This window comes from Tetrao urogallus, assembly GCF_951394365.1.
Source record: "Tetrao urogallus genome assembly, chromosome: 7".
Classification (NCBI taxonomy): Eukaryota; Metazoa; Chordata; class Aves; order Galliformes; family Phasianidae; genus Tetrao; species Tetrao urogallus.
In genome coordinates this window covers 6,336,388-6,352,911 of record NC_136820.1, presented here as the reverse complement: position 1 = coordinate 6,352,911, position 16,524 = coordinate 6,336,388, and the positions used below count along the sequence as shown (strand labels likewise).

General features: G+C 38.6%; 1 pseudogene across 1 annotated transcript; it reads right to left on the bottom strand.

Annotated features, from left to right (window-relative positions):
- Positions 1–3,790: 3,790 nt before the first annotated feature.
- On the bottom strand, positions 3,791–4,654 carry LOC306948756 (putative G-protein coupled receptor 141 pseudogene; annotated as a pseudogene). Its single transcript has one exon. The product of its transcript is annotated as a putative G-protein coupled receptor 141 pseudogene (transcript).
- Between the last annotated feature and the right edge of the window lie 11,870 nt (positions 4,655–16,524).

Below are 16,524 nucleotides of genomic sequence, written 5' to 3'. Positions count from 1 at the left end.
CTCACAAACTTTTGGGCATGTGTAGGAAATGAATTTTTTGTGTTTTTTACATTTCCATTGAGATGTCCAGAGTAACTTTACTACAGAAGACAACATTTGTTGTCCACATGGTGTAGGGAACCTGCTTTGGCAGGGGGGTTGAACTCGATGATCTCTGGAGGTCCCTTTCCAACCCCTACAATTCTGTGATTCTGTGATTCTGTAACATTTATGCTCTAAGTGTTCAGAGGAACCAAAGGTGATGTGAATGTAAACTGATCAAACTTCCTGTTTTTCAAAAGTGCCTGGGCTGTGGTCTATCAATTCTTCTCTGCTATAGCAGAGAAAATAATCTACTGTGTATGTATTCTTCAAGCACATTTTATCAGAGAGAGTGCAACCTCTGGGAGAATAAAATATATAACATTTGTCCTGATGACAAATTACCTCTTGATTGTAAGAATTCTCTTGCTCTGCCTACAGATTTCTATTACCAACCCAATTTAGGAAGTCAAGGTATACAGATAGGCTTTTTCTTTTGCTTACCTGTTCTTCTTAAGCACAATTTCATGCAAACAGCAACATCAGAAGATGCATTTAGTAGTTTCGTATTCTTTCCTCTAGAAAGTCTGGGGATTTTCCCAATGTTCATATGAAAGCATTAAAAATGAATGGGATGACTAAATGGTTTATAATTTTATATACTCAGTTAACATGAAAGCAATTACAAGTGTGTATAATTATCTCCAGAATTACTTAGATTGTATGAGCAGCATTCAAACCGACAATTTTAACTGTTTTCCAGGGAATGTGTCGTTGCATAATACATAGTAAGAATTATCTCTTACAGTCTAAGCTCAGCTTTATTGCCCTATCAGAATTTACTTCTCGGATTATCCTCTTAGAGAATGATGACTTTTATTTTAACCAGTATTCAGAATGCTTATAGATTTCAGTGGGTGACTGGGTTTTGGTTACGGCCTATATAACACTGAGTCTCAAAGCTAATAACACTGGTATTGATGCTCAAACCATTATTCCCTGAATTAAGGGAACCATATTGCGATCAGTGAGTGGTCTGACCTGACATGGCTGAGCTCTAGTCAGTGAGAGAGACAGAGAAAGTGGTCAAGTATTAAAAAGCGGCTTAGGTTGAAATATAAGGCCAGATAGATCAGTGGAGAAGATCAAGAGATGGAGAGGAGCGTTATTTGTGTTCAGGGTATGATGTTATATGGTATGGAATATACCTTTGACAAATTTGGGAGAGTTATCCCATCACTGCCCTCTCCCAGTACTTTGCTCAGCCCTAGCCTACTCACTGGGGTACAAAGTGACAAAAACTGAAAGTCTTGATGCTCTGCAAGCACTGTACAGTAGAAGCCAAAACAGTGGTGTTCTAATAGCACTATGTTACGCACAAATCTAGAAATCAGCATCAAGCAGACTGCTAGAAACACTGTCCCAGCTAGGGCCAGTGCAGCATGCAGTCCCATAGCTCCTAAGCAAGGCAAGAAGAGCAGGTCTGGTAATGGCCAGCTATTGCCAGTCAAACACAAAGTGACAACACAGCTTCAGAATCAACCGGGTTGAATACAGACACTGTACAAAAGAATGTGTTAGCAATCTAACTCCTCAGATACAGATAGATATGAAATGCAATGCATAGTGTGATCGACATTATACCAATACATGGAGCACGGAACACTCCTGATGTTCTCATACCTTCAACAAGGTGCTTGCTGCCCGATCCAGGGCTTTGTCAGTTTTCTTAAAGACTTTGGCAGATCCAGCTTAAAGTAACAGATATACGAACAACTTGTCTGCAGGCCCTGTCTCTTGCCTAGTTTTCATCAAAATTGTTCTAAAGTACCAAAGCTTTGTTTAAGCTTTTTCGCCTTGAGAGTCTCTGGTACATAAGGAGCATCCTGCTTAGAGAAAGAGTTCAGAAACTGCTATTTTGGGAATCCTTTTTAGAATCTGTCCTTTTGCATTGTATCTCTGTCTTACTCTGTTGTATTGCAGCTCTAACTGCTCTCTTTGAGAATCATAGATTGTGAAGACTGTGCTGTGAGAATGGGAGTGGACCTAGTATCACTAAGGGAACTATGGGATTTTTCTGAAGGCTTTGGGACTTGCTAATAGTACCATGGACTCCCCCTTCTTAAAAGAGGTGGAAAAGATCCTTGAACCATTGGGAATTTCAAATGAAACTTAATGGCAATGATTAAAAGTAAAAATATATCTTAGGCATTGGCAAAGTCAGTGCATGCTCTTTTTGTTAAAAATTAAAAATAAAAATGCCAGCGACATCACTGGCAGTACTTGATAGGTGTAGCTCTTGAACCCTCTCAAATCAACTATGGGCCTGTTTGAATCCTGGCATCATAACAGTTCTGTAGGAAAGATAGCCAGTGTATGAATTCTGACATCTCATGGTGCTGTGAAGAAAGAAACATTCTCTTGGGTGAGTCTGGGGTATCTGGGATGGATGACATCTGGCCTCAGGTTGTGATAGAGCAAATGACAATGGGGCCTTAGACAGAAGGGGTAGAGACCTTCTACATTGAGCAGAACAAGCATGCATGGAAATAACTTATACATAATGAGGAGAAACATACATTTCCATGATGGATGCAGTTCCTGAAAGAGCAAGACTCAAGTATTTAATTCCACTTTTCAAAGTCACAAAGAATATAATCCATCTAATGGGAAAAATATACACTCCATGGAAAGTTTATATACACATGCAGGAACATATGTTGAACCGATTAAACACAGTTCAGTTAGTTTATTCTGGTTTTGCTTTGTTACATCTATAAATGGAAAAATATGGCATCTGATAATAAATAGCATGCAAATGAAAGTGACCAGACATGAAAGACTTCTTCTGATCAAAAATTTTTTGAAGTCTGATGGAATATTTCCCCATGTCAGAGAGCAGCTGATCCTTCAGTGGAGTACTGAAGCCCCTGATCTTGAATTCTAGCTCCAGTTATGGGCAGGGAACTGTAGTAGCTGTGATAGACTTAGGGAATAACCTCCACCAATTCAGTCCTGGTGGGAGATTAACATTGAACAGTGGGTTGTTTGTTGTTTTTTTTGAAACCTGCAACCTGTTCAGCTCTTGCTAATTCTAGAGGTGTAAGTACTGCAATTCAGGGGGCCACTTGTATTTTTTAAATGAAGCAAGTAAAGATGAAGTTGTTAGAATCTTAAATGCTTTCATTTGGTTTAATATACACTTCATAGAGGTGAAGAAAAGAAGCTTCTTCTAAAATACTCCACTAGAACTTTTAATTCATGCCCTATTTCATGCCTCAAATATGGTTTTTAGTACAGTTTGCGTTCTTGTTTCCTTGTGGAAAAATACTGCAAAGAAATGTTTTTCCTCTTCCCTTTGGCATCACAGCTGTCAAAAGACATTGTTAGATTTTCACAGTGGACAATCTATCAGGCACAATGTCTTGTTATTGAGATGCTCTGAGGAAAAAAAGACAAAGGATGGATAGGTGTACTGCAGTGGTTAGAGAGAGACAGCTGAGGAAAATCTTAATGAAGATTCACAGCATGACATTTAGGTCAAAGTCCAAAGTAAGGTTCATCTATCTGCCTTCAAGGAAGAAGCTGAAAAACAGTAGCTTCTGAAAGGTGTATCTTTCTAGCCTGTAAAAGCTGGCAACTACCACAATCCTATATAGCATCTTAAAACTCAGCAGTCTCCCTGGCTCAGTAAAGTCCTGACGCAGTTTTTTTCTGCCAACAGCCAGTACTGGCACTCTGTTAGTTGGATTTCCTGATAGTTCTTAGTTCAGTGGGCTATGCCTGCTATGAAACACAACATATCCAAGCAGCACATTGTTGTTAAAGCTAAAAAAATTTCATTGTATGGGAGAAGTTTATGGTCTTTATCCAGGTGGAAATTCTGAATATAGTATACTCTGAATACATGATGAGGCATAAAACACACTATTGTTACCAAGGTGAAGAAGAAACTCTTTGCCTGAGCCCTGAATTCCACATGGGAGTTGATGTCAGGCCAGTATTTCACAGTCAGTCTGCACATCACGTATAACTGGATTATAGTGAGCAAAACACAAACTGCCAGCAGAACTCCGATCAAGCAGTAGTTTAGTACCACCATGGGCATCTTTTCCATCTCCTGCTGGAACTGAAAGCACTGAGAGGAAGGGTATGTTCTAGAGGTGCCATAGTAAGAGAGAAAAACAGGAGCAATCACCAGAGCTCCTAGCATCCAGACAGTTGTCACCCAAATTGTAGTGTAGCACTTGTTGAACTCAAGTTGAAAGAGACGTATTACGATGATAGCAACATAAAAGGTGAAGGTGGTGTACATATGGAGGTAGATGATGGCACTTACTAGCTTGCAAGTGAATGTCCCAAATTTCCATTCCTGTGAAATGTAATAGCTGAGGCGGAAGGGGATGCTGAGTAACAGAAGAGTGTGAAGCACTAGGAGGTTGATTATGATAATAATCATCACAGATTGGGATTTCCTTTGAATCAACTGGTGAGCCATCACAAGGACACCAAGTGTACCCCCAGCTAGGTCAATGCTGTACAGGGTTATGAGAATAGAGCGAAGCCTGTCTGAGGTGTCCGGCACTGTCCTGATCATAGACTGATTCTGCTGGGTTAAGCTGCTGTTGGACATCCTGCTAAGCACCTCTTTTGAAGGTTACTGTAAAAGAAAAATGGGAATTAGTAAAATAGATATGTATTTTTCATTCCTTCACAGAATCACAGAACGGCCAGGGTTGGAAGGGACTTCAAGGATCATGAATCTCCAACCTCCTGCCACATGCAGGGCCACCAACCTCCCCATTTAATACCAGCCCAGGCTGCCCAGGGCCCCATCCAACCTGGCCTTGAACACCTCCAGGGATGGAAGGGCATCCACAACCTCTATTGGAAGCCTGTTTCAGCACCTCACCTCTCTCTATGTGAAGAACTTCCCCCTGACATCCAACCTAAATCTTCCCTCCCTCAACTTAAAACCGTTTCCCTTTCTTTATTGTTAACTACAGAATGTTACAGATTCATGAAGTAATATGTAAGTGAACTGTGTTTGACATTATCTTACATATACATAACCTTGAAACAGTTCTCATGGTGCATATGGCAGCAATAAGCTGCATCTCTTAGTGTTAAAACATATTATTTACAATAATGAAAGTGTTTGCAATTCAGTAAACTGCATGACAGGATATTTTTTCAATTATTTGCCTCTATCAGCCTTCCGAAATAATTAATACACTGACTGTTAGAAAATTCTACAAGTTTAATTTGCATCTAAGATTGAAGAAGGGGAAAATAATGAAATGTAAAGAGGCTGCGTGTACAATTTATGCATAATTTATGAAGACACCGCGGCCATATTTTTAGCATTTTGCTGGATGACTGCAGGGCACCCGTAAGGCAGCAACAGTTTCTAGATTTGTAGAGCACACTGGAAATAAGGATCTGCAGATTAGAAGTCAATTTCTTCTTGCTTCATTTCCAAAACTTTTTGCTACAGAATTTCTCTTGCACTCCTCTATTGTAAAAAGTAAAGAGAAGCTAAAAATAATTAAGGATTTTATTATTTTTTTTTTTTCAAGGAGGAAAACCTATTGGCACTTGTTGAACGTAGCCAGATACATCCATGCTCATATTTAGATGTAACACTCGCACAGAGTTCTCTGTTTGCACAAAAGTATACGGATGTAGCATCCAGGGTACATGAACATTTTGCTAATGAGATCTCACCTTATAGAGAGTATCCAAAGAACGTAGTAATGGCTGAGATATGGTGTCTCAGAGAGGTAATGTGCTCACTCTCTGATTACTCTCTTGTTTGGAAGCAGTAACATGGCTTTAATCTGCAATTCTTAATTCTGTTGCACTCATCTGTGAAATGATTATAAAGCACATCTCCATTATTAGGGTCATGTTTTTCCCAGTAATTGATTGTAACTTACATTTTCAGAGAAAATTCTGATTTTTTAAGCACCAGTCAAGGTATCTTTAGAAGACCTTTGGAATACTGTGTCCACATCCGATTTAAACCCGTTCTTTTAAAATGCATGCTCTAAGAAGAATTCTGAAGAGTTTAGAATTTCTCATGCACACTAATATTTTTGAGACAGGCGTGAGAAATCTGTTTCACTATCGACCTTGCTGTAAGAAGTTTTGCAAGGCTTATGAAGACGACTTTCCACTCTTGGCATAAAAGAACGTTCCACTATATGTTTTTAATATTTCAAACTGGCTTTAAGTAGGAACAATCATTTTTTAAATGATAATAAATGGTATAATTATAGCCCAGATACCAACAGTTTATATTACTCAGAAGTAGATCAGCTTTTTGACTCTATTTATAGAAGTAAAATTATTAATTTTTACCTTGTAATGTCTTAGTTCGGTGAGTCCTCCTCCCTTTACTGCCATTTCATGCACCCGTAGCATACAGCACATATAATCAGCATGAAAGAAAGCTTTGGTCTTTGCTGCTCACCCAAGAGCAGCTGAAGGTTTTCTCAGCCCACATACAGGAAGGAAGAAGTCATATTTTTATTTGCAGAGATAGCAATCAAGTAAGTTCAACTTCCAGTATTACTCTATTGTTCATGCAGAAGAAAATGCTGTAAAGCTGCTGAGCTGTCAGAACTCATCACAATGCTTGGACATGTAGGACAGACTTACTTGGCAGGACTGCTCCTGTCCACACTTGGTCAGTCTTAAGCTGCGCAGTGATTCCTTCAGCTGAACAACTATTACGAGGTACTGGATTTTGCCATTTAGCAAAAAGAAATATGCATCTGAGTAGCGGATTTTTCATTATAAATGTATTTTATCCTGCACTTGTTCTGTATTTAATAGTTTATAATATGTGCCAGAATAACAATGTGTTTAGCAGAGTTAAAAAATAGACATCACTTGAACACTCTGTCTTCAAGAATACAGAGGTGGTTACTCACTGCTTAAGTAGCATAAATAAAGTAAACTTCATATATATAAAGCAACTTAAGAGTTTCTGCTGTTAAAAAACACTGTCTAAGACCAGCAACTATTGAAGGTTATTCTGAACTACATGAAGGCTGACCCAAGCCAAAGCATAGTTATAAGGTAAAAAGGAAAGCAGTGAGTCAGGGATTTTCCACAGGCTGTAAAAAACAGTTTATTGATTAGAAATGAAAGAGGAAATAATATATGTGGCGATTTTTTTTTTTTCAATTAGGTTTCTAAACCACAGTCAGAATGGTCAATACTCAAATAAGAATGGTTAATATACAAAGCCTTGTGAGCACTAGCATAAAGTCAATATTCCAGCAGGGCTGAACTAGCATCACTTCTGCAATTGCAAATGGTTTTCTTCTGTGGAATGTGAGGGTGGTTCCCTTTGGGAAACTTCTATTACTAAGTATAGTCATTAGGAAGAGCTGGGTAGACAGTAACTAAGTACGAACACACATACACAAAAACAAGGGCACTGAAATTCAGGGAGAAAAACTGTAAGAGTTTTGAGTGTGAGCAAGAGCACACAGAGACTGGTATGTGGGACATTCTCAAGACAAACTCTGAAAGCTTTGGGAAAACAGTTAACATTGCATTTAGACAAGGATTCAGAGCAAGTAGAAACCCTGTTTTGGAGACTGCGCGTATTGGTGGCTTGGGGGTAAGAGAAATGAGTAACTGCTCCAACAGACAGAGTGAGAAAGGTAAACAGCTGTGTGAATAATGATACTCACCAGGTATGGATCCAGCTTAATACCACATAAGGACAGGCTGCTTCCTGACGTAGTAGTAATAATGTTTGGACATCAGAATGATTGGTTGGGTCTGCAGAAACATAGAGAAGAATAGGGAGCAGCATGGGTTGCTCCCTCTGCTTTTGGCAGGTTAAAGTGCCCGTGAAACTAGCTACATTCACAGCCTCTGGATGAAGAAGGGAAATGCATGCAGCCTTATGTTCTGTCTACAGACAGCATCTGGAGCAATCCACAGATTGAATCACCAAGTAGCACTGAAGAAGAGAGATGAAGAAACTGATTTGTTAAAATGACAATTGCTGTAACAGTAGATACTCTAGGCAGAACCAAAGCCAACTAGAACATCAAAAGCTTTGGATATTCTCTTGCCTTACCCAATCAAGTCTGAGCTCTTTGTATGCATAATAGTTCCAAAAACTACAGCCAAAGGAGCACCTTTGGCTGACATTGAAACAGATGTAGGGCAGAAACGAAACTTCTGAATTGATGTTTCACATCCCTGAGTTGCTATGTCCTCAAAGTGCTCCTTGTATGTTGAAACTTCAGTGTTCAGTGTGTTAAACTTTTATCTTCATGTTGTGTTTAGAAAAAAAAAAAAAAAGGAAAAGAAATATAATGTGCTCAGCAAAACTAGGTCTTACATTTTAGGTCAGATTCCCATTAGGGTACAAAAGGAAATTGAGTCATCTCAGCCTGTACAAATGAACCTTAAGATCTTACTTCTGCTCCTTTCATTGTAGCACAATTTGCCCCTGGTGAGAATAAAGACTGAATGAGAAATGCACATATACAAGTCAGAGATCCAGGTCAAGACTAGTATTGCAAACAGAGTTTAAGAAGGGAAAGAAGAAGACTTGCTGAATGTTCAGAGACTGGATGAGTTCCTCTAAGCAGTAGATTTCTATGTATTTGATTTTATTTCTGCAGGATTGCCTCTACTTTCAATGTCACTGTGTGAGAGAGTGTGTTTACTGGTCATTATAACAGCAACTGTAGTTTCACATACAAACTCAAGAGCTCCTGTCTTTATAGTATCTACCATAAAGCCATGCCACTTTGTTTTACTGGACAGATTTTCAATTTTATCTACTTCCAATTTAGTGTCCTAATTACTGATCATTTCAACTATTTGTGAATACTAAATATTCCATAGCTAGTTTGTTATGGAAACTTTGCTCCATATGGCAATCATAGACAACATGAGAAGGACAGGGAATGGCTGCGTTACATTCCAGCTTACCAGTTTTTCTGTGGTTGCAGTGAGTAGTTCTTGCTGCCTCACTCCCAGTCTATCAGAAATGGGTCACGGGTACTGGAAAATGAGTAAATCATTTTCCTAAAACATACTCCAGTGCTTTAGGATAATTGCTTTAAATTGCAAATCCCACCCACTCGTGCTTCATGAAGAAATGTATAATTTCAGTCAGTAAGTGATAAAAAAAAAAAAAGATTTCAGATTCTTGGACTAATTCTCTATTTTTTGGTTGCAAATTTGAGAAGTTTCTCAAGCTTTGTCATGATGGAAGAGACTGCCTGGCTTCTCTATTTATTAGAAATAATAACACAACATAGTTGCCTTAGTCATACCTATTTAATGTGCTTCAAAATACTAAGTTTTACATAAGAAGAAAAAAGCATGTAAAGGAGTTCTACAGAGGAACTTGACAAGGTATATCACACAAAGGTTGCATCTTGCTTTTTGAAACAAAACTTACTTCTTCAGTTTGAAGTATGGAGATAGTATTTATTATTATAAGCAGAGGAACTTGTGGGCATTACTCTCCTGAGTGGTAAATACCAGTTTACTAGTAAGATAGAACACTTATGAAATACTCATATCCTGTTGTTAGGTCTAGTTGTTCTCGTAAAGGCAATTAATGTTTTCTCTGCTTTTTGTTGTTCTAGGAAGTTGATAATACTAGCATTAATGCACCTTTCAGGGAAACAGCTGCAAAGAGCCACATGTGAGGAGGGCTCTGGCACTGACAACATAACCTTTCCCTGTCCCAAACGTCTCTCCTTTCTGTTGGAACATGCTGCCACTAATGCTCCTCATTACACTTAATTTCTTCCATTTAGAGTCCTGCACTCTTTCTCAGAAGTCTGCTTCTCGATAGCCACAGTCACCATGTTTCTCACATGCTTTTACTTGATAAATGGTCCTACAGCCACAACAGTGACTTCTGCTAGCAACACGCAGAATCCCCAGGGCCTCTGTAGGGGGTGAATCTTGTGAATTTTTGTGGCACAGAGGCAAATAGAAAGAAAACAGAAACCATGTGGTTTATTCCAGAAATCAGATATCCTCACTGCATGAATAGAAGTTTTGAAAGTATTACAGAAAGCATGGGCCATGCTCAGTACAGAGAGGTTGTGCTTTCCAAGGCGGGCTATGCTATCAGTTTTGCACTTGTTTTATATATTAAAATTTATTTTTATATGGTACTTCTTACTGAATAACCGCAGTGAGCATATGGGAAAATGAACAAAAAAATCATTTCTATTCTCTTTTTATTAACTGGGAAGGTTTCATTACCCATGGTGTTCACAGGAAGAAGTTAAAACGAATGCCATGCCATATGTCTGTTTATACCCCCTACTCTCACCACACTGTAAACAGAATATAGACAAGAAATCAAAATTCTCTTTTGCTAAAATGATCATGATCCTAAATATCATCAAACTGTCTACACAAGTGGATCCAATAGCTTTCACAATTCCATTGTTTTTTCAGATCAAAGGTTTGAGAAATTACTGTAATTATAAGAACATTTTCACCCTCAAGCATAGATGGGCCATGCAGCTAATTAGCATACTTTAAGCTAACTCTATGAAAATGAAATATGTGACAGGTTCCAAATGAATCATTTAGCAGGATCCTGTTGGACTTATCTTTCCATGCTGACAAAAATGGACTGTAGAAAAAGAGAATGGGATGGAGGGGAATGTTTAAGTGATTTAGTGATTAATTTAATTGCTTTTCTTTCAACCACTGGCAGTTCCTAGATGTGAAGGATGGGAAGGCAAATTACACTAGCCTTTTACGTTACAAAAGCTGAATGGTGCCATCCTTGGCATCACATGCCTTACAAGTATGATGGGGCTGGTGGCTGCTCCCAATGGTCATCACCGAGCCACGTGTCCCCAAGGTTTTCTTCTCAAAGAATTTTACTTTCAGAATAACTGCAGCCACACACACTTGCACAAGGTGCTAATGCAGGACAGCTTCCCGTGGTCCAACTATCATGTTCATTCACCTTCTCCAAGCACATGCAACAAACCTTCAGCAGCCACTCGCTTGCTCTGAGAAATAATTGCATGAAGACTTTCCTTACAAGAGGTCCTGTTTTTTTCCTAGGCAAATCATGAACTACTGAGAAATTTATTTTTCTCATATCTGAGAGTGAAAAAGTTGTCCTAAATGTGATTAATTGATGTAAAATGCAGGTGAAAATCAGGAATGGAGTTTATCTGGAGGTTTCAAAGGTACACAGATTTGTGTGCAATTCTGTACGTAATGTATTTCTGTACATCTTTAATGTACAGAATGGCTGAAGTAATTGTGGTAGAAATAACTGTCTTTAAAAATGTTACATTCATTTGTAAAGCTGGAGGCCTAATTTATCTAAATATACAGTTGCATTGTTTTGCAATCAGAAGATGAAAGGTCTCAGATATGAATCCAGGGATTCAGTCATCTTTCAAAGAAAGACAGTGAAAGAGGCAATTAATGATCTTGCTGCTATTTTGCTTGTTGTTGTTTGCCTGTTTGCTCTGTTTTATTTCATTTTCTGTGTTTTTTTTTTAGTAGGGATGGTTTAGGCATGACATTCAAAGCTTCGTCAATATTATTCGATTGTTAGCTGTTAAGGGTTGAAAATGGATTAGTTTAAAAGTTCCTTGTGAAAGCCTTCTGATAATTGAAAAGCCACCTGATTAAACTATGAATATAGAATATATTCTTCCTGTTTGAGCTTCTGGATTTTTTATATTTTTTTTTGCTTGATATGCTCAAATTTATCCATTTGAATAACAGTATTATTGTATTGAAATTCAATTTAATTTTCTAAACTAAAGCTCTTTGGACTCAGTGCAAACCAAAGCACTGATTTAAAAAAAAAAAAAAATTACAGCATTTTAATGCCTTGTTTAAAAATGTAGCTTAATTTTGGAAGTGTAATATGTTGTCCCCAGCTGGCAGCTGAATTTCCATCCAGTCAGTCAGGCAGTCATCTCCTGCTGTGGGAGAGGAGAGAACTAGATGAGCAAAATATATGTATGTATATAAATCTCGTGGATCAAGATAAACAGTTTAACCTGTGGAAGAAAACAAACAAACTAACTAACAAAAAAAAATTAATGATGCAAAATTTCTCAGCACCAGCAGGCCAATGTCCCACTATTCTTTGAGCAACAGCTACTTAGGAAACACACTTCTCCCTGCAGTTTTATTGCTGAACATCACGTTGTGTGACATGGAGTATCCCTGCAGTTACTTTGGATCAGCAGTCCTGCCTTTAGCCCAAACACCAGCCAGGATGTCAGATAGCAGGTTCAAGCATGGCAGTGGAAGACCACTGAATGAGATCAGATAGCAACAGGTGGCAATTAACTAATTGCTCCTCAGTGCTGGTTTTGATAACCTTCAACATAGCACAGGCTTTTTAAAAGGAGTTAGCAAGTGACCTTGTGATGAAGGACTATACAGTGCTACATTAGACAGAGCTTGGCTAGGAGATGAAGGAAACTGAGTTTAACCAGGAGAAAGAAGGGTCAAAGGCTGAGGCTAGGTTAACTGGCTGCTGCCTTGCTGCGCATGGAGAGGACAGAGCTAAACTCCTTCAAAGTTAAACATGCAAAGGACAAGAGGTGAGTCTTGAGTTGCAGCAAGGGAAGCTCTGAATCTGAATGATGTACGAAAAGAATAATAATGATGTGAGAGTATTGCAGCTATGGCTCAGCAGCACAAAGGAGGTCTTTGGTTTTTCTGTCTTTGGAAATTTTGAGAATGCAAGCAGGGTCCTGAGCAGCCTCATCTAACTTTGACTTTAGCCATATTTTACAGAGGATAGAACTACAGGACCTGAAGAAATCTCTTCCAAACTATTTTTAGTATGATTTAGTAGTTTTAACTAGTCTCAATGCAACAGAGAACTGGGATGAAGCTCCTTTCCACATGTTTTCTTTATGTTCAGAGCTTTGTGAGGTTTCAAGATACAAATTATAGTTACTAAATTCACTAACTTGCAGTAATTATTGAAGTGGAGCATTTATTAACATAAAGCTAAGTTAACTTTTGTTCTGACACACATTCTGACCTTCAGAACAAGATTTTGTCCTTGCTAATATTTCATCAGTTTGTGGGTTTTTGTTTTTGCTTTCTTTTCCTGTAGTGATGAAAATAGCTCTTAGAAGGTGGAAAGTATTTTAGCCCAACATTATATATATATATATATATATATATATATATATATATATATATATGTGTGTGTGTGTGTTTATTTCTTTATTTTTACTTCACCAGTAGCTGCAGAGGCTTCACACTCCTACGCTCTTTAGTAAAATATATTGTTATGGTGATATATTTCCTGTGCTGTATTTTTGCATGTGCCTCCATTACCATTTTGTTATGTCCCTCATGCAGTTAAATAAGCTCACCTGTGACCAGTTAGAGGGAATTTAGCCAAGGAACAGCTGGCAATTTTCTTTCAGATTGGTTTTTGTCTTGCAACTTGGCTTTGCTTGTTTGTTTGTGAACTGCTTGCTGCCTAATTTCACTTGTCAGGATTTTCACCTGTTCTTGTAGTTTTGCTGCCTCGTGTAGCTCCCATTCACAGGGTGACAAGTTTGCTGTTACTTTTTTCTGGCTTTGTTTATTCTCCACACTCAACTGTTGCATTTCAAAAAGCTTCATCTCTCCTGAAGCACCAAAGAATGCTCAGCCTTTCAAATTTCTTAATTATTGGAATGTTAATGCTGCTCAACTAAAGAGGCATCAGCTCGGGTTTGCAGTCTGCTGGTAGTGGTGGAATGTTGTGATTTAACCACATTAGAAGGATGAAAACAGCACCCTCCTCTCATGGCTTTTGATGGGTGGTTTTTCTTTGTGACTGAGTTTGCAGGTTACTATTGAATAAAAACAAAATGCACATGGGTGCAGTATTCACACAGCAGCTCTAGACTGAGCATGTTCTTGAATATTGAGAGAGCTCTATGGGAAATTGTCCCATTTATTTTAAGATTGCATGGAGGGGAGATATAGCAGAGCTAGTGAGAATGTGCATATGTACGGGTTACGTTAGTGACAAGAAACAGCTACACTAATTAACTTCCTAACGAAATTAAATTCATTCAGTAAAATGCATTTAGAATAAAGGCAACACAAAACAATACTATATCAGTTTCTGGTTCTTTCATAAGGCAGGATGACATGAACTGTATCCTGATTATGTATTATCTTGTAATGCAGTCACTGGTAAAGAGGAAGGGGAACTCCTTCTGTTGGTAGGCTGAGGTTGTTTTTTTTTTTTTTCCACCAAAGAAAACAATAACTGCCTTCCCTACCTGCTTTCTTTCCTCCAGACTGTTAAATTTGTGGACTGTTATTCTCTCTCTTTTTAAGTTAATTTTGGAAAAAAAGATCTTGATAAATTAGCATGTGTAAAATCTTTGTAAGTAATGCAAGCTCAGAACCTAAGCTTGGAAACATGAAGCAGTATTTTTTCTCACTGAGCTAGCAATTATTTTTGTGATTGATACAACTGTGATGAGGGCTGTTGATGAATTTATTTTGCCCTGTTTTCCTGTTACAGGAGGAGAGTCAACTCTTTATAAGGGTAGATAATGGAAAGACAAATGGTTTGAAGCTGAAGGAGGGAGGATTTAGGTTGAATGTCAGGAAGAAGCTTTGAGAGCGGTGAGGTGCTGGAACAGGATGTCCAGAGAGGTGCCCCATCCCTCAAGGTGTAGAAAGCCAGGTTGGATGGGTCCCTGGGCAGCCTGGTCTAGTATTACATATGGATGTTGGTGGCCTTGCCTGCGGTAGGGATATTGGAGCTTGATTATCCTTGAGGTCCCTTCCAACCCAAGCCATTCTATGATTCCAATTGGCTTCCTTGATGGTCCTTTGGTCAGTCCGAGAGAGTGTCACATTGTCTCCACTGCTGCCAGCTGGATGCTGCCTTGGCTACGCACTCTTTTCTTGGATGCTGACCTATATTGTTCAGGTGGGCCAGCCAGGTCTGCCTGTGCTCCTTTATCATGCTGGTAAAACAGATGGGTTTTGGAGGCTGGGATAGCTAACAGTTGTGCATTGGACGTAGTCTTTGCTGGCAAAAGGCTACATGTCTTGAAGGTGTGTGTGAGCGGAAGTTTCAGATGCTATGGATGAATTTCTTCTAATGGAGACCTAGATGAGGGCTCTGTAACAGCCTCTGCTTTAGTGACAGTACCAGTGGGATCCTTTGGATCTTCATTGGCTGTTGGAATGGATGGTGCAGCAGGAACAGTCAGCACAGAGACCAGGCCCTCTTCAGTCATTGGGCAGCTGATCACATCTGATGCAAGAGAGGTCAAGGTGCACTCACATCTGGAGCCTGCTCCAAACAGAGCTGAATATGGTGAACAGTTAATTCTTGAGTGGTGATCTTAGAAAGCTTCACAAAACGAATTTCCAAATAACAGGTCCATTAATTATTGTCTATCATACACCCAATGAGCATTTGACTTTGAGACTGTCCTGGTTTTCCATGTACCAAGCTGAGCTGAGACCACAAATATTTCAGTCCTTCTATGACTTCATTAATTAATTCAATTCCATCATCATGTACTTGGAGTATTATATTTCTGTTAAGTTCTTCTGTAAATTACTCTCAAAATTACTTCCAGTTACTTTGTAAAATGACAGAAAAAAGTAGAAAAGTATTATAAAAAACGAGTAATCTCTGGCTTTTTTTTTTTTTTTTTTTGAAGTTACTAGCTTAAAATACAATAGAAATAGCTATTTTGTTTCATTTTATTTTATTTCCCAGGCTGTTCAGAAAGGCACAGTAGATCACAGAACAAATGCTGATTTCTATAATAGAGACTATCGTGAAGGAATTTCTGCTTTGTAAAATTTAGATCTACTTTTAATTTTTATCTTCCACTTGGGTGATATTTGACCTCCCCCATTAGAACCATACATACAGGCATTTCATTAAATGCTAGCTGGAAATGTTGCCCAAGGAGGCTGTGGATGCCCCATCCCTGCAGGCATTCAAGGCCAGGCTGGATGTGGCTTTGGGCAGCCTGGTCTGCTGGTTGGTGACCTACACACAGCAGGGGGTTGGAATTGGATGAGCACTGTGCTCCTTTTCAACCCAGGCCATTCTGTGATTCTATGACTAGATAGTTCAGGTGGTCCCCAAGCAAAGCATGGAGTTGAACAGTGTAATAATGTGGCCAGTATTTTCTGGAATGATTTATATCTCCAGTCTCTTTTCTGTAATAGGTGGTTGAAACAAATATTTCTTGAAGGAACTGCAAATTTATTTATTTATTTTTTTCAGAATATCTGCTTCCACAGTATCATTGTAACACAAAGTGTATGTTCAATCTGGGTTTAAACTTCCATAGGCAATTTACTGCAGGGATGACTTTATTCATGCAAAATGAACTTAGTTTACAAGCCCTTTTTTTTTTTTTTTTTTTTTTTTTTTTTTTTTTTTTTTTTTTTTTTGTTACATCAGGTGATAAGGGTCTGGGTAAAAACTGCCTAAAAGAAAAAAATTGG